The sequence below is a fragment of the Acomys minous genome (genome assembly GCF_964271855.1).
Source record: "Acomys minous genome assembly, chromosome: 15".
Classification (NCBI taxonomy): Eukaryota; Metazoa; Chordata; class Mammalia; order Rodentia; family Muridae; genus Acomys; species Acomys minous.
The window spans coordinates 47685754-47701219 of NC_140497.1; the positions used below are offsets into that span (position 1 = coordinate 47685754).

At 44.5% G+C, this 15466-nt stretch overlaps 1 protein-coding gene across 6 annotated transcripts in view; it reads right to left on the reverse strand.

The window, feature by feature from the left end:
• The window catches only part of PALLD (palladin, cytoskeletal associated protein), a 400257-nt gene that overhangs the window by 82211 nt on the left and 302580 nt on the right, over positions 1–15466 (reverse strand). Inside the window, exon 1 of one of the 6 annotated variants that reach the window (XM_084759535.1) lies at positions 822–950. The exons of the other annotated variants lie outside the window; for them this stretch is intronic. The gene's annotated coding sequence lies outside the window, so the exon portion shown is untranslated. Of the gene's footprint in view, positions 1–821; positions 951–15466 lie in introns of those variants that run through there. 6 annotated transcript variants of the gene reach the window in all.

Consider the following 15466-nt stretch of genomic DNA (forward strand, 5'->3'; position numbering starts at 1 on the left):
AGCTGGCTAGCCTGAAAGTCGCGCGTACTAGGTGTGGAATACCGCACCATAGCACCCGTCCTCCAGGTGGGAATGTGACCAAAAGGTGCGGATGTGCATTTAGCATGAGAAGAGAGGAGAGAGGGGAAAAGTGAGAGGAGACAGGGAAAGGGGGGGGGGGGGGCGGGGAGGAGAGGAGGAAGAAACAAGAGAGACTCACATCCAAAAAGAGTCAAACACACACACACACACACACACACACACACACACAGAGAGAGAGAGAGAGAGAGAGAGAGAGAGAGGGAGGGAGGGAGGGAGGGAGGGAGGGAGGGAGGAGAGAGAGAGAGAGAGAGAGAGAGAGAGAGAGAGAGAGAGAGAGAGAGAGAGAGACCAGGAGGGGGAGGGGCTTGGGAGGGGTCGACCCCTCCTCCAAGACCAAACCCGACAGCCAGAGGATGAGGTCATCTCCCCCTCCCAGCTCCCACCCCCAAATCTCTGGCTGCCCCGCTAGCTCTGACGGGTCCAATTGGTGCCTCGGTTTACAGGGGGCTGGTGTCAGGGAAGCTGGAGAAGAGGGAAGGGGTCCTCCCGAGTGCCAATGCATCTTCTCCAGTCCCAACTCTGTGGAAAGGATGAAAAAAGTCCCATCTGGAGCTCACTTCCAGGAGACAGGACTCTGATTCCGCTAGTGGGAAGGAGGGGCTCTGGGGAGCAACGATCCGCTGCTCGGGGTCCCCAGCACGCCCCAGCTGGCTCCTAAGGGCTGTCCTTCAGGCCCGCAGTGTCAGCTCTTTAATTCAAACTTTTTCCAGCAGCCACGGTGCTAGGTCTCCCGCGCCTACCTTAAATCTCCCGGTTCTGGCCGACACTTGCCGATCTCGGGTCCCAGCGAAGCAAGAGGGTGGGTGCCGAGGACTCCTCCGGCTGCGCCGGGCAGGTACCTAAGCTTTATAGAGCCACGCCGCTCGGTGACTCAGTGAGCCTAGGAGGGCTTCTGCCCGCCGCCCTTCAAAATAAGAGTCCGGCGGCTGCTGGGCTAGGCCAGCTGGAGCAAGGCAGGGGGGCGTGGCCGAGGCCCTGGGGAGCAGCCCCCACGCTAGGGTGTCCGTCCCCTTTTAACCTTGTCCCGCCTTTTGCCTTTCCCTCTCCTCAGGAGCCCCTTCTTAGCAGAAGCCAGGTTTACAAATTGGGCTTCTGTGGATCTAAGTTCCACAACTGATAACGGGGAAGAGGGGAAGAATTTAACCTTTCTAAGTCAACAGAAGTGTTGGTTGCACGTCATAGGCAATATTCTCTCACAGTTTTTAAGTCTGGGTTTTCCTTTACAGATCAAAGAGAGGTGCCCTCGAAACCCCATGCCTGGCACGCTAGGAGAAAGGATTGAAAAACTAAAAGAAACCGGAAGCACCCAAATGGAATACCACTGGGGCCGGAGGCGGGGTTAGGAAAAGGCTAGCCCAGGGGCCGGACTGGCAGGCTCAAAATATGCAGCCTTTAAATAAAAAGGCACACAAGGCGTTTCATTTCTAAAGAAAAGAAATGTTGACTCCTATAAGTAGCTTACGGGGTTCTGTGTACCAAGGAATCATTGAATCTGAGAGCCTTCCGGGCAAAAGTTTCTCAGACACCCATTTACAAAGTCTTGGGAACAACTGGTCCGAATCTGGCCAGCCCGTCTAGAGGACCGAAGTCACTTGCTTAAAACTTCTACAGAGCAATTTCCGTCTTGCAGTGTTTTAAAAGGAAGAAATGAGACACACTGATTCCATAATTAAGTTTTCCATCTATTGTGTGTGTCTGTGTGTGTGTGTGTGTGTGTGTGTGTGTGTGTGTGTGTGTGTAGGGGGGTAATAGGACAACTTTGGAAGTCTGTCCTCTCCTTCAACCATGTGGCTTCAGAGGATGCAACTGAGGTGTCCAGGCCTGGTGGCAAGTGGCTTTACCCACTAAGCCATCTCGCTGGCTCACAATTAATTACCGATAGCAAAGCTGTGACAGATTATGGGCTTAGCCACAAATCCAGACGACCAAATTTCCCTTTCACCACTTTAGCTAAGAACAGCCTGGCTCCGAGTATAATCCTCCAATATCTGGCCAGCACGCCTATCACAGTTATTTCTGCCTTGCTTTTTTCCTGCCAGAATGTGTGTTTTCTTGAGCAACGGAACCAAATCTTTTACACACAATAAGCTCTCAGTAGAATGGATGGATGAATGAAAAAAAAAATATAGCTAACTTGTACTGAATGTGAGAATCACTGGCCAGGGCATCAGGGCCCTGGTTGCTGGAGTCGAACTACAAGGCTTGGCTGGGGCCCTGGCACCGTCTCTAAATTAGCCACAGAAGAAATACCAATGAGTGGCAATTACAGCACGCGTTGAAATTTTACCTGCTTCTTCATTATTGGATCTACAGTAGGATTTCTTGATTCACAGTCTTCCCCCGCCCCCAAGACAGGGTCTTTCTGTGTTAGCCTTGGCTGTCCTGGCTAGCCTCGAACTCACAGTGATCTTCCTGCCTCTGCCTCCTAAGTACTGGGATTAAATATGTGCGCCACCATACCCGGCCACAGTATTTCTTTTTCTTCTTTTCTTGTACTTTATTATTATTTTTTATTAATTTATTCTTGTTACATCTCAATGGTTATCCCATCCCTTGTATCCTCCCATTCTTCCCTCCCTCCCATTTTCCCCTTACTCCCCTCCTCTATGACTGTGCCTGAGGGGGACTTCCTCCCCCTTTATATGATCATAGGGTATCAAGTCTCTTCTTGGTAGCCTGCTATCCTTCCTCTGAGTGCCACCAGGTCTCCCCCTCCAGGGGACATGGTCAAATATGAGGCACCAAAGTATGTGTGAAAGTCATACCCCACTCTCCACTCAACTGTGGAGAATGTCCTGTCCATTCGCTAGATCTGGGTAGGGGTTTAAAGTTTACGGCCTGTATTGTCCTTGGCTGGTGCCATAGTTTGAGCGGGACCCCTGGGCCCAAATCTGCCTATCATAATGTTCTTCTTGTAGGTTTCTAGGAAAACCTTTATTGTACATGTGTTCACGCGGGTGCCCCACAGCCGTCAGATCCCTTGGAGTTGGAGTTGCCAAGCAGGCCTGACGTCATTTCTGGAAATGGAATCTGGGACCACTGGCAAAGCAGTCAGAGTGCCCACCCGTGGAACCATTGTCAGCTCTTTGTTTCACAGTCTTAAGGCAGATGCTTTCTCTCACGCTCCTCTCCTCCCTCCTGAATATCTTTTATTGATTTTTAAAATGAAAAATGATGCCTGTAAAAATATTCCGGCAATAAATCAGAAATGAACGGCACTCTGTAATTTACCCCCAGAGATAAACATTGCTAACTCCCTGGAGTGTGCTTTTCCAGACTTGTGTATGTGTATGTAAGCACATATTTAAAACATAGATTAGATCATCGTTTACATATGATTCTGTGGCCTAGTTTTTTTTTTCTTTAACCTAACAAATACGCTGCTGTCATTGTTTTCAGAGTGATACAGGCTTATTATTTTTCAACGCAAAAAAAAAGGTGACAGGTAACATCCTTACTAGCCTGAGGGGAAAAATGTTTAAAAGAGCGAAGGATACAACATCTCACCGTGTTGTTTTGCCTCTAGTTTTGAATCACAGTCTGCTTATTTTCCCATTAAATGACCATCAGGGCCAGCAGTGGTGACGCTGCTTGGGTTTTCTCAGGGGTGGTGTCATATCAGGGAGGAAAGAGGAAAATGAGTTGGGCCTGAACTATAGAACTTGCCTGTTTTCTTATTTTTGTAGGTACTGGATTCATCTTGTGGGTACTTAAATTCCAGTCTATAAATATTGTGCTTTTTAAATATAAAAACAGAAGGATGGGGCATATAGGCATCAGTGATGCCACTTCAGTGTTCCTCTGGCCCTGTGACCTGGGTGTGGGACAGAACTGACTGCCAGAGATTGTGCTCAGGTTGTCAGGTGGAGTGACAAGAGCCCTTACCCACTGAGCCATCTCAATGGCCTGTTTTCAGTCTTTAGAGCTAAATTCTAACATGATTTAAGGCAGTGATGCAAACCGAGGAACAGTTTAATGTTCTCAATGGCAAAGTTGTCGGGGCTGCGGGGGGGGGGGGGGGACCGTGGGAGGTGCGGACACAGAGCGACCATTACTTTGGCTGTGTACTAAGGGTCAGTGGACACTCCAATGAGAATTTCCCCAGAGCTGGGGAAAGAAAGCCCAGACCTCTGCTGCCCTGTGGAGAATACGCTCCACAAGCACCTCTTTGCACTTTTTGTTTTGTTTTGTTTTTCTTCACTGTCCCTGGATATAAGTTTCGTGGGGCTGGGCGTGGTGGCGCACCCCTTTAATCCCAGCACTTGGGAGGCAGAGGCAGGTGGATTGCTGTGAGTTCAAGGCCAGCCTGGTCTACAAATGAAGTCCAGAACAGCCAAGGCTACACAAACAGACCCTGCCTCAAAAAAAAAAATATGTATACACACACACACACACACACACACACACACACACACACACACACAGATATGTGTGTGTTTCGTGGTTTTAAGCTAAGGTGGGGGAGTCAGAGCGCAAATAGGTCATGGATAGATCTGCCCAGAGCAGCCTTGTGAGATTCCATCTGTCCTTTCTTGAGATGTTTAGAAACACATTTCCCTTAGGACCCTTGCCTCAGCTTCACAGCCAGCCCTCTTCAGCTCACAAATCCAGGGCTCGAATATGCAGACTGGATTCTCCGGAGAGAGCCTTCAGCTTAATTTTCAGTTGTTGGAGGGGGATGGGGATGTGCGAGGGAAAGCCTTGACTCACTCTTCCTTCTTTTCACATTACCCTCAAGCCAGGGTTGCAAAGCAGGCAGCCGGCTGAGATGAAGAGGAGCTGACAACAACTGCTATGCACTTAACAAAACAGTCTTGGTAGTGATGCTCACCCCATCCTCCTGCCTCCATCCCTGTCTTCTCTGAAGTTTACAGGTGCCCACCAAAGCCAGACGACTGAATCAGGGATTGGACTGCCTGGAGCTGGAGTCCCAGGCAGTGGTGAGCTGCCAGATGCAAACTCTGGCCCTTTATCAGAGCAGTCAATGCTCAGGAACCATAAGCTGTCTCTCTAGGCCTTGTCCCATCCACCTCTCACATACACACACTAAGGCCGCGGGCAAGCGCTGCTGTCAACAATCTCCATCCACATAACCATCTTTTATAGAAGCACATACTGGTAGCAAATCAAGAAAAACGCCTTTTGATCGTTATCCACTAATGAGCCCACCAACACAGATCTACAACTGCCTAACCAAGCTTTTCTAACTTAGAATTTAGCATCAACATCTGTATTTTTTTTTTACAACAAACATTTCATACTTTTATTTACATGTGTCGACAAAAGGGATATTAATGTCTCTTTAGGCACTTCGCTAAACATAAATTTTAATGAAAGCTAGCAAAGCTTGGGGTCTTTTCTTGGACTTTTGGCTTCTAGGTTGTCACATTTTTCTCTGAGGAGGCCTTTAATATAGCCCGGCATGGTGGACGATGCTCAACAACAGACATTCTGTTACCAGTTCAGCATCACGTACAGTTTCCACTTGCTTTGGGGCCTTTGGTATTTTCAAAGGATGGTGATCTTAGCCTGGTAGCTGCTCTTTCTGGTCTGTAGCTACTGCCCTCTCGGGAGTCTCAAGCATTGGTAGCAATCAAAAAGGGCTAAGAAAATTGTGGGTTGAAGATAGATTTTTTTTTTAGCTGATGCTGGTTCCAACTGGAGTTATTTTTAGGAAATATTTCTGAGTATTGACTCAGTGGGTAAAAGCATTTGCCATACAAGCTTGACAACTTGAATTCTGTCCCCATGACCCACAGTGGAAAGAAGGAACCAACATGCGAGGGTGTTCTTCTACCTCCACATAAGGTAACAAGCACGCACGAGCTCTAGCTCACACATCAACTACTAATACACATACCACCAACTATTACTACTACTAATGATAAATTAGTATTTAAAAATTGAAGATCCATTTTTTTAAATTCATAAAAAATAAGCACTTAAAATCTTTGGCCACTTTGAATTTAGACTCTGTAATTAAATATAGTATTTTATATGACTCACATTCATTTCCATATTACCACCTAATTATTGTTTAAAAAAAAAGTAAAAAAAAATTAAAAGAAAAGTGGGGCATTTAAGAGGCTAAGCTTTGAGAGTAACAAATAATGAATTCATTACTGTTGGGGGAGGGGGTTGACAGAAAATCTCCTAGGGTTTCTACTTTTTTTCCTAAAGATTTATTTCTTTATTATTTCTGTCCACATATATGTCTGCACACTAGAAGAGGGCACCAAATCTCATTATAGATGGTTGTGAGCCACCATGTGTTGCTGGGAATTGAACTCAGGACCTTTGGAAGGGCAGACAATGTTCATAAGCTCTGAGCCATCTCTCTGGCCCCGGGTTTCTACTTTTAACCTATTAGTTTGGGGATGGTTGATTTGATTGGTTGTTTTCAAGTTGGATTGACTGTTGGCTGATTTCTTCAATTTGAATCTCCTTAATTATATTAATTTCATACATGTACATAATGTATTTTGATCATACCCATGCCCCAACCACTGCCAAATTCCTACTTTACCTGCCTCCCAATTTTATAATTTCCTTTATTAACTCATTGAGTCTGATTAGTACTGCCCATATGTGTATGAGGGTGGGGCCATCCACTGGTCCATGGGTATCCTAGCAGGGGCCACCTCCGTGAGGAAATTGACTCTCTCTCTCCCTCAGAGGCTATCAACTATGAATACTGGCCCAGTCCAAGCTAGAGGGTTGACTGGCTCGATTCCTGCCACCTCAGCTACTCCAGGTCCATGCACAATAGCTTTGTCATGTCTTGAAGACAATTGCCACAACAGCCTTCCCCAACCTCTGAGCTTATTGAAGGTGGTGAGGGTAAGATGATGTGGGGATTTAACACTAACCTACATCCTCATCCCCTTAAAAACTTTTTTTTAAATATAAAAATAAAGCAGAACATTTAATAGAGTAAAAAACACTAGTCTTGAGTTTCACTTCAAATGACACAATAACAATCACGCTATGAGTGTTCTCTCATGATGTATATCATGGATTCTAGAGCTCAGATCCCAGGGACTATATCATTAAAACAAAAACTCTGTATGTATGGAAAGTCCATCAAGTAACCATCCTCGGATGTTACTGTGCCTGTTAGTAAAATCAACAATTTTTTATTATAGTAAAGCTTGATTGTGGGCCATGCTGTCCACTTGACCTGAAGTCATTGAGACAGCTCCTAATTGTGTCCTGCTTGGGTCCCTAATGGGTCTGACTCACAACTGAGAACCCACTTCCAAATTGAATGTGCCCTGCTGGCTCCGTCCACAGATTCTACGGGTAAATGCTGCTAAAGCAGATGACTTGTCACTTTAGCGTGATGCTACACAATTAAAACTTTATCTGATAGAAGGCCAATATGAATGAAGATGTTCCAATAAGAGGCTCTCTGTTTTTCTGGTGACACTGTGTGGCTACGGGCTAGGTGCCACACAACGTTCTCAGTTGTTGCTCTTGCTGCAATTACCTCCGATGACACCATCACATGGAATCTTACATCATAGAAATTCCTTTGGGAATGTAAAGAACACCCAGATCATTCCATTGCGTCTCCCAGACACAGAGAGTAAAACACCCCCAGAAAGAAGCTGGTATGGGTGTTGGAGCACCCGCTGCTGGACAATGGAGTGAAAGAGAAAACAGGCACTCCAATAGGCCTCACACAAGGGCATGAGGTCATGGGAAAGAAAAAAAAAAACCCATTTAACTGATGTGGGCAAACCTGCTTCTTTTAAGTCTGCTGTGGTTTGAATGTGTGTCCTCCTTGCTTCTACAAGGACACATACACACACACACACACACACACACACACCAAAGCATGTGCTGGAAACTTATTTTCCCCTGAACACAGTTGAGGACGGGGCATAAGGAGAGTAGCTTAGGCCATGAGGCCATGGATCAATGTTATCCCAGGAATGGGTTCCTGCTAAAATTGCTGCACCCCCATCCTCACATGGACACATACACGCATAAACTTTTTTGTCCTCCTACTTCCCGTTACAGAATGATCTAGCAAGACAGCCCTCATCAGAGGTCATTGACCTCAAATGACCTAACCTCTATAACCGTAAAAATGAAGCCAGGTATGGTGGCACACGCCTTTAATCGCAGCACTCAGGAGGCAGAGGCAGGTGCATTTCTCTGAGTTGGAGGCCAGCCTGGTCTACAAAGCGAGTTCCAGGAAAGCCAGGGCTACCCAGAGAAACCTTGTCTTGAACAATAACAACAAAAACAAACAAAAAGAAAGAGAGACAGACAGACAGAAATGACACCAACCTTAAGTAAATTGAGTCCTGCCTCTTTAAAACTTGGACTCTCTGAAAATTATTTTTAGTTTTTGCAGAAGACCTCAGTAGAGGTCACTCTATTGGCCACGCCTGTTTTAGGTGATTGTTGCAATTCGCTCATTGGCTTGGGGGTGGGGACATCACTGTTTCCCCATTCATTGTGCAAGTAGAAGCAAGCGTGGCATGACTTTGGTGTCACTGCTCCCTTGTTTATGTGTCTTCTATAGGACACCCAATAAAGGTCTGTAACCTAGCAATAAAGGTCAACACATAAACAGATTTTCAGCATCCTACAAGAATTAATTTCGGAAAAGGTCGCATGTGCAATTATCCTCACTATGGGAGCGATCACTGGTCAAGGGGTGCCCAGTGATTTTTGTAGGGCAAGTGGTATCACTTGAGACAGGGATTTCTCTGGTCAATGAAGTAGGGGAAAGAAGAATTAGGAAAAATAAAAGAAAAAAATTACAGGGAATTCACAACGTTCTTTGTTATGATAAGTGTGAACATAAACAAAGCCAGGTGTGGTCACAGGAAGTGCCCATGCCATCATCTTAGAATATGTAAGTTAATACATTTAATATGGTAGACACAGTGATGAGAGTCCACTACATTTTTTGTCACATTTTTAAACTCAAAAGGAAAACCAATAATGCCCATAGTATAATGATTATAACTTGATTATATTCATTTTCATATTAATATATTTAAAGCATATAATTCTAACATTTCTTTTTTTGAAATTTTTTTATTAATTTATTCTTGTTACATCTCACTAACATTTCAATAGAAAGAAAGGATCAAGACCTAAGGCCCATGAAAGCACAACATAATCCTAATCGCAGGTATTTGATGTTTGCTTGAACTTTGACACTTTCCTTTCATTGGGCGTTAAGACAAGCTGTACGGTCTATTCTCCATTCACCATTGTATTCCACGCGAACCCAAACCAGTAGGTGTCACGTAGTGTTAAAAGAAGAAAACACAGCCTTATGTTCTCAGCCTCTTTATAATCGCAGCGAGGAGACAAAATCAGCTGCGAACAACAGGTGCTTTGCAGTTGTTCATTCATTTGGACATTTCTTTTATGAGTTAATTACTCATAACTCCCTTGTGAACAATTCGCACATCTGGGGAGATAAAACTGCCCACTGAAAGTGAGTTACTGGAGCGTAGGTGAGGCACAATGGCTAATTCATTCGGATGCCATAAAAGGCTTACCAGAAATCCCCGAAGCACCCAGAAGCTAGAAGTCCGAGGCTAAACAATGAGTGAGCATCAGGCTGAAGGCCCCTAACAGGGGGATGCGTGAGTGGAATTTAGCCTGCAGCTCCTGATGCTTTCCTGGGAGATCCATTCATTCACTAGCTGCGTCTCTCGGAACCTTGTGTCGACCCAGCGCCATGTTCCTCCGAACACGGTCCTACTGTTCATTCTTTAAGTACCCAAAGGTTTCCCTTTCATTTTCGACTTACTTGTGACCAGAGAAGAACATTCTGCCACTGAACGAAGAAAATAAAACAAAGTCTTGATATGGTAAAAAAATAATTTCTAGATATCATCCATTAGTTGTCACCCTACAAACTCCAAATTTAAATGTCACGACAATGAAGTCTTGAGACCTCTGCAAAGTGGAGCCTGGAGGACAAGTCCCTTGTTTTCATGTGTCACCTGTTCAGTGGCCGTGGAGGGGAGTGTGTTCCCTAATGTTCTTTTCAGCTGGATGGCTCAAGGCCAACCCATTCTGATCAGTGTAAGTGTGTTAGTTCTTCAAGTGGGTGTTGAAGTATTAGTCAGAGCTATTGGTCTTCAAGAACAATCCATGGAGAGCTGTGGGAAAGTGCTAAGCCTTCTTTGTAGACTTATATTCATTTCATCCTTTGGGTTTCTCTTTTTGGAGATATAAAAACATGTATATGTCAACATACACTATATATATATATATCATATAATTATGTATATATCAAAAATTTACCAAAGGGGCAGAGGGACCAAAACCCCTTAAGCCACATGGTTACAAAGTAAGATGGGAGGGACAGAGAATAAGTACTGGATGGGATGCAGAAGACTTGGAACTTTGTTTTTTCTGAGACAGGGTTTCTCTGTGTAGCCTTGGTTGGTCTGAACTCTCTTTGTAGACCAGGCTGGCCTTGAACTCACAGAGATCCGCTTACATCTGCCTCTCCAGTGCTGGGATTAAAGGCATGGGCCACCACGCCTGGCTGACTTGGAACTTTTATTTCTGCCTGTTGTGGAGGTGGGTAGTTTTAACTGGTAATGACGGTATTTCTTCTCTCATTTTAATAATTTGGAAAGCGGGATGGCTAGATAATAGGCTAAGGTCATTTCTTCAAATTGTTCCTTTAGTTTGACGCTCATTTAAATACCTTGGAGCAAGACTGACTGGCAGAGCTACAGCAGAGGCCTGGAGCTCGGCCTTCACCTTCATACTCAGTGACGTAATCCAGAATTATGGGTACAGTGTTATGGCCTCTACATTTGCAGTTTGGTTCTTGTGACAAGCAGAGCATTTGATTGGCCAAATCCTTTTCCTATTGACATCGCAGAACTCGTCTATACTGGCCCCAGAGAACAGAAACATTAGTTATTGAATTCTCACTATGATCCTTGTTTAATTAATGAACTTGGTAGCTATAGATTCCTTCACTGAGTCTGTGTATAATATCTCAAAATTTAGTTTCTATCTCAATTTTTGTGTATGCAGGAACTTTGGGGAGCTGCCCTGAAATGACAGTTATCACTTTGTGACTGAGAACTTTATCACTAGGCTGCCGGGGTTTCTTGAAGGAAATCCATAATTTTATTTCCTCAAAGTAGACATTTTTCCTCAGGCCTCTGGTTGTTCTCAGGGGAATTGTAATCTGTGCGGACGGTTTTATGTCCTGCGTAAGTTCAATTCACATCCAAGGTCAAGCTTTGGATCTGAATCCCAATGTCACCCCTTGCCAGGTGTTTGACTCCTGGGCAAGCTGTTTAATCTCTCTGTGTGTCAGTATCATCCGGTGGTGATTCAGGCCCAACTCTACCACACACTTCATGGATTGCTGCAAGGATGAAAGGGGATGTGGGAGAGCACAGCGCAGCCTCCCGTGGGAAGTTTCTCCCTTCCTGCTGCCGCTCCTGGGAACCTGATGCCGCCACCATGGAGCTGAGAGTCTAAATAATGGATGAGGCAAGCCAGGCAAAGTCCTTCCAGATCTCAGTCAATGATACAGGGCACCTAAAACACCTTCAAATTGTCAAAATAGGATGGATGGAAGTGCTGTTTAGGTTCACCGCAGAAGGGAAGGGCAGGGAGCAGAGTTGTGAGAGAAAAACACCCATTAAGGATTTAAATATTGTATTCAGCAAAGGCACCTGCTCAGTCATTAGCTCGCTGTGAGATCTTGCACCACCCACTGGTCCTGAGTCTTAGCTTCCTCTGCTTCCTTCTTTCTTTTTGTCTATGTGTGTGTGTGTGTGTGTGTGTGTGTGTGTGTGTGTGTGTGTGTATGTTTATGCGTGCATGCATTATATTTGGGGAGGAGGATGGTGGCCAGAGGTCAACACTGTTTCCTTTCTCTGTTGTATTCCTGCTTATATAAAAACTCAAGCTCAACTAAACCGTCTACATTTAAACTATTTATTTGTAATTTTATTCAGGTATGTTTATATGTTTGTCTGTATCTCCATTTGTGGCTCCCTTAGAGGACACTGTTAGCTCACAAGCCAATCTGCTGGTCGGTCTGCCCATCTGATCTGCCTCCAGGTTACTTAGCAACCCCTAACATCACCACCTGTCCACCACTAGGCCCAGGGATATAAAAGGACCCGACCTGCCACCTCCTTACCCTCACTCCTGCACGTCTCTCTTGCACTTGCTCTAAGGATGCCCCTTTTTTCTCTTTCTCACTGTCTCTCTATCCTCATGGCCCACTCAGATTCCAACCCCTCTCCCCTTCCCTTCTTCCCAAATAAATCTCTCCATATTCAGAGATAGAGGGTCAGATCCCCGGGAGCTGGAGTTACAGGGTGTTGTGAGCTGCCTGGTGTTGGTGATGGGAACACAACTCAGGTCCTCTGAAACAGTAGCAAGTGCTTTTAGCTGCTGAGACATCTCTCTGTCCTTGTACCTTTCTTTTGAGACAACCTCCCGCCTCCAACCCCCCACCGCTGCCAGCAGCTAAGCCTAGAGTTAGGCTGGCTGGCATCCCAGAGATCCACTTGTCTCTACTCCCCAGCACTGGAATTATGGGCACTTTGCATTTTTTTAGGGTGGGGTAAGTGTTGGGGGCGGGTACTTAAGTCAGATCCTCACACTTGTGTGCTAAGCACTTTATGGACTAAGTCATCTCCCCAGACCCTGGGCCTCGGTTTTCAAGTCTACACTTTAAGAGCCTGGTGGAGACTACATCTAATGCCCTATAAGTTCTCACCCATCACCATAAATTCCATGAAGATATACATATTTTTCATGTTTCTCCTTTGCATTCTGACACTTTGGTATGTTAATAACTCATGTACTAATTTAAGTCTCGACTAATTTTCCCTTCTAAGTGGAATGATTCCGATGGGTCAACTTATGTACAACCTTTCCCAGTCATCTGGAAGTCTTTATATCTTCCATGGCAAAGGAATTACTCAAATTGATCAACGATACTATTAAGTGCATTTTGTATTCTAAGGTGAAATGTGTGACTCCCTCTAAGAACAGAGTCTACAGTTCCGGGGTCTTAGTATCAAGCAGAACAAGAAAGGGATTCAGACATACTTAGTCCTGGACCCAGTCTGCCCGTCTTTTAAACTCCACGTGGTTCAGAGATGTGCTGGGGGATCGCAGAGACAGGTCCCCAGCCCTCTACAGCGCTTTGTGACTACATCTTTCTCAATCTATAGTGCCACCCCAGGTCAAAAAGTGAAGCTTTTCTCTCAGTGACAGTCCATTTTAGCCATCATTTTTTGGCTTATGTTTTCTGGACAGATACACTTTAAAATTAAGGATCTTTCTTCCTCTGAAAATTGCTTCTTGTCTGTTAGCCTTTTCATTCTCTCAGGGGAAAAAAAATGTATGTATTGAAAAGTCATTCAAATAAAGACAAAAATATATCCTTAGGAATAACACACCAGCACAATGCCTTTCATCATTTCTTGCCTGCTTCCAGGTCTTCAAAGCATAGATTCCAGCAGTGTAACCTTACAGGACAACTTTTGGGAATTATATGACTGACCAAAAATGTCTTTGAATTCATAGTGTTCATCAGTATTAATCTTAGCTGCTGTATAATACTCCATTGCTTAAAACAAGAAAGTTAACTATATTTTGGCCTCTTGATACTTAAAAAAACAATGTGTGTTTTACATTAAACATTTTTAGGCTTATACATTTTTCCTTTTTTGAATTATTTCCTCAGAGCAAGGGAAATAGTGGTTTAAGAATATCCCAGCACTGGGGCAGCAGACAGTTGGATCCCTGGGGCTTAGTGACCAGCCAGCCTAGCCTACTGGTGAATTCCAAGCCAGTGAGAAACCAGGTGTGGTGGTTTCAAGAACAGCTCCCATAGGCTCATGTAGGTGTGGCCTTGTTGGAGTAGGTGTGGCCTTGCTGGAGTAGGTGTGGCCTCATGGAGGAAGCGTGTCTCCAGAAGTATGGCTTTACATGTTTTTTCTTGACCTCTATTACTAGTTTTTGTTTTTAATGTGAAACATTTGTTATTTTATGTGTATGCATATTTTGTCTGAGTATATGTTTGTGCACCATATGCATGCAGTGCCCTCAGAGGAGGTGAGAGGGCACTAGATCCCCCGGAACTGGAGTTGAGATAGCTCCAGGTCCTCCAGGAGAGCAGCCAGAGCTCCTAACGGATGAGCTGCCACCTCTTCAGCTTCCCTCACTTTCCTGTTCTTGTTGTTTGCTTTTAAATTTTGAGTCAGTTAGCTGGGCGTGGTGGTGCACATCTATTGGGGGGCAGTGGCAGGTGCATCACTGTGAGTCAGAGGCCTGCCTGGTCTACAGAGTGAGTCTACAACAGCCAGGACTACACACAGAGAAACCCTGTCTTGAAAAACCAACAACAACAAAAAAAGAGTTGAGTCAGTTTATGAAGCATTACTAGGGCACAGTTGACCATTTAAGAGCTATTTTTTAGTATACTGCTGTCTGATTCCATTTTTAATTCTCTGACAGCGATGACCCTAACCCTTGCATTTTACAGAAGGACAATCCAGAGGGCGTTAGGGGGAGCTTATGTTTAAATTTAAGGAGGTATATATTAGGAGCCAGGATGTACTCGGTATGCTACAGTCATCTAAAGGTAGTGGTCCATCTTTGGGGTGCTGAGACTGTGTATACTGCCCCTCTGTCAGCCCTGTGCTCACACTCTTTTGTTTACTATTAGATAGTGGTCTAATGGCTCCTGATTCAAGTGTGGGTGGTCCGACTGTGCATCTGGTGTGGGAAGAGAAGAACACTTTGCTTAACTTAAAGTTGCCAACAGGTTTAGGGTCACTGAAGATTTGTAAAAATCTGACTCAGGACCAGTGCCTTGTATTTATCACTATCTGTGTCCGTATAAAATAGGTGTCAACGTTAACAGAAATGCAATTCGTCAATGTTGGGTTTGTGGCACCAAAGAGCAACAGAGAAGCAAAAGAAATCAAATGGTATTTCTTATTATGCTAAGGAGTAATCTCAATTCTACTTCCCAAATCATATCCTGTGTAAATCATAGTGTGTAGAAAAAAAAAGTACCAAAATAAAATCAGCTTTGGTCCATATTGGTACTAAGGATGCTGCTTTGGGAAGCATGGAAGATTGTATTTTGAAGACAACGGAGGTTTCCTTCAGCAATTTCAGTAACAATTTGCATATTTAAATAAGATGCAGTTAGGAATGAGTAGTAAACAATGAATACAGATACGTGACTCACTTGTTAAGCAGTCTGGATTATTTTTAAAGAGGGCTTAAAGGCAGGGCTTAGGATAGTTTTAAAAGTAGCATCCAAGATACTTTTGTTGGTTCTTAGAAACTACAGTTACAGGGTTTCACTAATTACTGATTGAGAAGGTGCAGGGAGACT